Source organism: Cygnus olor, chromosome 3 (genome assembly GCF_009769625.2).
Source record: "Cygnus olor isolate bCygOlo1 chromosome 3, bCygOlo1.pri.v2, whole genome shotgun sequence".
Lineage (NCBI taxonomy): Eukaryota > Metazoa > Chordata > Aves > Anseriformes > Anatidae > Cygnus > Cygnus olor.
Window position 1 is genome coordinate 83,050,953 of NC_049171.1, and position 5,482 is coordinate 83,056,434.

Sequence of the window (5,482 nt, forward strand, 5' to 3'; positions counted from 1 at the left end):
CGGGGGCCCCGCCCCGAGGGGCGGCCTCCGCGCCGAGGCCGGCTGCGGGCAGCTTGCCCGCCGGCCTCGCAGCTCCTGTGCCGCCTGGGGGTCTTTGGGGACCCCCCCAGAGCGGGCAAAGGGTGCAGCCCGTCTGCGTCCAGCCCGCCTGCAGCCCTCTTCCCTTTTCAGACGGCTGGGGCCATGCTAGGTCGGCTATATCCTATTCACGCTATATCCTCAGGCTACCACTCAGGTGTCAAGGCACTGACACTGGCAGAGGTTGCCCAGAGAAGCTGTGGATGCCCCATCCCTGGAAGTGCTCAAGGCCAGGCTGGATGAGGCCCTGGGCAACCTGGTCTGGTGGGAGGTGTCCCTGCCCATGGTGGGGGGTGGAATCAGGTGGTCTGTAAGGTCCCTTCCAACCCAAACCATTCTGAGATACCACACTGTTTATTTTCTGAACAACCTGGGTGGTGACTTTTAACCCTGTTTCATCTCTAAGGCCTGATTGTGATTTCAGTGGTTTCCAAGCAGACTTCAGGTCCGTCTGTCTGCTGAATATGATGAGACAGATTCCCAGCCCTCAGGGTTGCCTGTTTACTTGCTTTTACTTCAGCTGTCAAAGTGGCTTCACAGCCAGGCATGGCTCAGCAAGGAGTGAGGCTAACTGGAGGCTGGTTGTTGTCCATGTAAGTCATCTCAGTGGATGGCTGGAATTGATCCCTATTACTCGGCTTGCTTTGTTTAAACCTCTAAAATACAGTAGTTTTCATTTTATTCAATCTACCAGGCCAAAGGTGACTGGAAGCTGCTACAGTTTTTGAGTGAAGGTTTATGAGTGATGGACTTGGCTGCTTCTTCAAGACAAAATCAATATCACTTGTGCTTTTATTGTCAGTCTTGCAATATGTGTAGCAAGGCTATTTTTTTCCCCTAAACTTTTCCAATCAAAGGAGAATGAGCTCTCATTTAAAAATAAAATTAAGTTTGTAACCTCATAGTCTCCATTAAAAGTGCTGTGTAGCACTGAATATGCCCTGAAGACTCAGCAACTGGAAGATCATTTTGAAAAGGCACATCTTTATCAAAGCCTGTGCGCACTGGGTACATGTAGGCCGTGACTTTCAGCCAGCCCTCGCAGAGCTCCGTGTCCAGTGCCTCAAGTCAGGAGTGGAAGTCGGCTGGAAGTGGAGGGCTTCAGTCACAGCACAAGCTCCCCCGTGTGGCACCACGAGCAGAGTTGTATGGAGAGGGCGAGATCTTTTGCTGTGAGGAGTCCCTGAGCGAGAGCTCCAAACCTGCAGAGGACCTGAGCCAAGGCTGGAGTGGTGTAGACGCCGCTCCTCAAGGAGCTCCTCCTGACGGGCAGGCCTCTGCAGCACTGCAGGTGAGCTCTGGGGGCGGCCGGCAGAGCTGGGTCTCACATTGGCGCCCTGCTCCCTGTGCCACCTCTCACCGCGTGTGGGGGAAGCACAAGGGCCTGGTTCCACACAGGCATCAGCGGCCTTGCCTCCAGAGGGGCAATTTCCTTCCTTAAACGTGAGCTCCCACAGCAGTTGCTTGTGGGAGAACTGAGCACCTGATGAGAAGGGGGAGCCAAATAAGAGAATTTCCAGTGAAATTCGCAGTTAGGGCTCCAACTTCTATGGCAGCTAAGAGCAAGCACGGACTCAGGCCTAGTTTGCATGTGCCCTAAGTTGCATTGTCTGGAGGCATAGAGAATGGGAGGTCTTGTGTGTGTCTGCACGGCATCTGCACTCACTCTTGCATGGTTATCCAGTTCTGGACTTAAATATGGAATTTATTCCTTCTCCCCTTTGCGTTGGAAGTTTTTCTCACTTGCACATAATTACTGAACTGGTAAAGCAATTTTGTATAGAGAACAGAGAACTCAGGGCCACAGTGAACCAGAAAGAGAAGGATCAAAGCAAATTGTTATTCTATTTTATCCTGTTTGAATGCCCAGAGACTACACTCATAGGAGTACTCTAAGTCCATAAACATTACAGCGAAAGCTTAGAGTTGCCTATCTTATCTAGTCCAGTTTCATTGCCATGTTTATAGCCTTTTCCAGAGTCCCAGGTTTGCAGCTGTATAACTGAATGTTGGTCTATCCATCATCCCTATAATAAAGTGATCCCAGCTTCATAGGTCTAATCATACACAGAGTCTGGCTCAGGAGAAGTTATCTTAAATGCAGCAAAGGAATATCACGTCCTTCACATTGTCCCATTCCAACTGAAGACATTAAAATACTTGTCTCATAGCAGCAAGGGGTCTTAGTGAATTTCCTTCCCTGTGAGGGGAGGGTGCAGGGTGTCAGAAATGTGAGGACTCTGTTTCGGTGGGAACCAGGGAGCTCCTGTGAAAGACAAAATTGTGGTTCATGAAGAGAGCCTGAAATAAGCTAGTAGGAGCTTTCTGGGAAAGGATAAAATTTGGTTTGTCCTAGAAGTGTTGCTGAAGTCTGAATACATGATACTGCCGGAGGGAGGAAGTGAGTCAGCTCATGACTGAGCAAATGCTTGAGGGCTTCGCCTCCTGATCCGGTGAGAGGGTGCTTCTGTCATAGACTTTCTAGCATATGCAAGTTTTCTATTGTAAAATTTGACTGCTTTGCCTGCCAGTTCATTTTACATTTTCAGGAGTTTGCACTGCTTACCTTGCTTCTTGAACTTTTTCATCCCCAATTCCTGCTTTTTTTTCTTTTTTTTTTTTTTTTTCCCCATGGAATCAGGGCGAGAGTGATGAATGGGCTCTAATGCAAGGCCTTTTTCTTAGACTGTGCTGCTCCATTCATGCTGAAGCTGCTCAGAGAAAGGTCTTTATCTGTGTTAGAGGAAAGGCCTGAAGAACTAGAGAAAGCACATTTCTCCAAATTGTTCTTGTTCAGTAGTTACTTGTCATTCAAATCATAGAGGTCCCTATGGATATGCAAGACTCCCTATGCTAAAGCAAATATAAGCAGCTCCGAAAAAAAGAAGCCTGCCCCAAAGAACTTGAAATCTGAATTTCCCAGACAAGATAAAATGAGGTAGAAATAATTACAACAGCTGCAAAATTCCAAGACGCAAAGAATGTGTGCAATAGTTTTAACACAATTTCAAGGGGAAGACTGGTACAGCTGGTAACAGCTTCCACAGTGCTGGAGCAGAAATGCATCGAATTGATCATAGGACCACCCTGCCTCTTAGGGAATTCACACACAAAAAACAAAAAACAACAACAAAAAAAGGCAAACATCAAGATTTTACATGTGATTGCATTACAAACTATCACAAACTATCAAATCCCTGACCAGCTGCCTTTACACAGTTGAATGCTGCATGTGAAATCACACTTCCTAAGCTTTCCAGTAATAGCTGTAAGAAGAAAAAAGAAATATATTGTACAGACAGGTTTAGCAGAGAGAGACAGGCTGCTTCTGAAGGGGTTTAGCCCTGACACATCACAAAGACAGGATTACACCATAACGTTAACCTGTTGAGCGTGGCTGTGTGTACAATCAGTTGCTATCTAGTGGGTCTGTAACTTAGTATTTCCCTAGAGGGAAATGCTAACCACTTCTCTGAGTGAGGAATTCTCCCTGAGCTTTGTGAATGCTCCTCTGTTCTTTTCTGCTCTGAAGCAAAAGCTCTGAATTATATTTCCGTAGCATGTACGAAAGTTTGAACGATGCTAGCTGTGATCCACTATGGCTGTAGGTGGGTTGTAATAAGCTCTGTAACAACAGAAGAGACGTAAAAGATGCTGAGGTTTTTGCAGCATTGTAGTGGAACCTCTGCCTCCCCTCTGCAAGTGCTTTTAATCCCCAGATGTGTTGCAGAGGCACAAGGACAAGTTGGGAGTCAGGCATTCACATCAACAACAGTGCTGCTTCCAGGTGGATCTGTGAGCTTTTGTGGAGCTGCAGACCAAGAGCTGCCCCTGCTAACCAGAGGACTGCGAATCTCCACTCAGTATGCTCCAGTAGCACATAAGTACTGAGAGGCTCTAGCCACGATTTCGCCAGCTGTAGGGAGCATCCAGCTAAAATTCCCTTCTTTAACCACATGGCATTCCCACTTCGGAAGCCTCCACAGTGCTCTCTAGTGCTTGTGTATCACTGTGGCTGAAAGCCCTGTGAGGTTTAAGGAGTGGGAGTGATTGGAGAGCTCCAGCTGCTGAGCACGGGGAATTTAAGTTGTGGTTTAAAGCTGACCACCCCTACCCAGGCTCAGGAGTCATGTCTCTGAGCCTGAAGTCAGACTGCATCCTGCTAGCCTGTTCTGCCAAGCTTGCTGAACAGTACGATGCCTAATGAAGGCAAACCCAAGGGCCAGAATCAAGAATCGAGAGAGAAACTTGATAGATGGAAAAATGTGGACTGCCTTAGAAGTGATTTGTGTTTCAGTGGAAATTATTCACTCCACTGTTACATGCAAAAAGCATCCCAGCACACCATAAACCGAGATTAGCTTTTCTTCATAAGTCACTGTGCAGGTGCTGGTGAGTTAATTCCAGTGTAGCAAAACTTGGATGACAAACAGGGCATTGCTCTGGCTATAAATTCCATCCAGCATTGAATAATCCTGAACACAAGCTGATATGTAAGCAAGAGGCTGAGGGACTAAGTGCAGAAAGCACAAAACAGTTATGTGTAGACTAACCATATAAATGTGAGTGATGCAGCACTAGAGGGACGAGGATTTATTTATTTAAGCAGCCTAACTGAATGGGAAGAGAAAATGCAGCATGATGTTCTAGGGAAAAAATGTGAGTTGGCACAAGGAAGGCTTATTTGTCGCACTGTGAAAGTCTGAAGGTTTACAGTATTATGCATAGTTATCTTAAATACGTGCTTTCATGAGGGCTGTCTATAAGTGACAATAAAATATTCAAGTCGAGAGGGGTTTGGAAAGCCCTCATGCGCTAGGGAACAGCCAGCCAGTTTAACAGCTCTTACAAGAGCTGTCCTGAATATTTGCATGCCCCTCAGCATCACTAGTTACAGACAGGGAATCTTTTGCCTCCTTCTTCCCTTCTGCAGCTCTGAACTTGCCTATTTCTCTTCCTGTGACACAGAAGCAAACCTACACTCTGCTTCTCATAAGCTTGAAGTAGTTGTGTGACAGCAACTAACTTTCTCTCCAAATTCATGAGCCTTTATGCCAAGTTAGTTGGAGTATTCTTCTGGCTTAAGAGATGCTTAGTCCTGTATCTCAGATTTATGGTCCAAACTCATCTGTTAATGAGGCTCAGGTCATGAACTGAGCTCTTCTCAAAATGCTGAGATAAGTTTAAAAGTCACAGGTGGTATTACTGGGTTGATTGGCTAGTGGTTATATGTGCTTTGGGTTCTTTTCCATTGTCTCCTGATCTTTTTAACCCTTATAGTGAACCTAGGTCAGATCTCTCTGGCTTTTTGGTGTAGCCCCAAAGGTCAGAAATGAGCTCTGTTACTTCCAAGTGAGAGACCACACAGCTGTTTTGTGTCAGAGCTTGGGATTGAAAGCTTCAA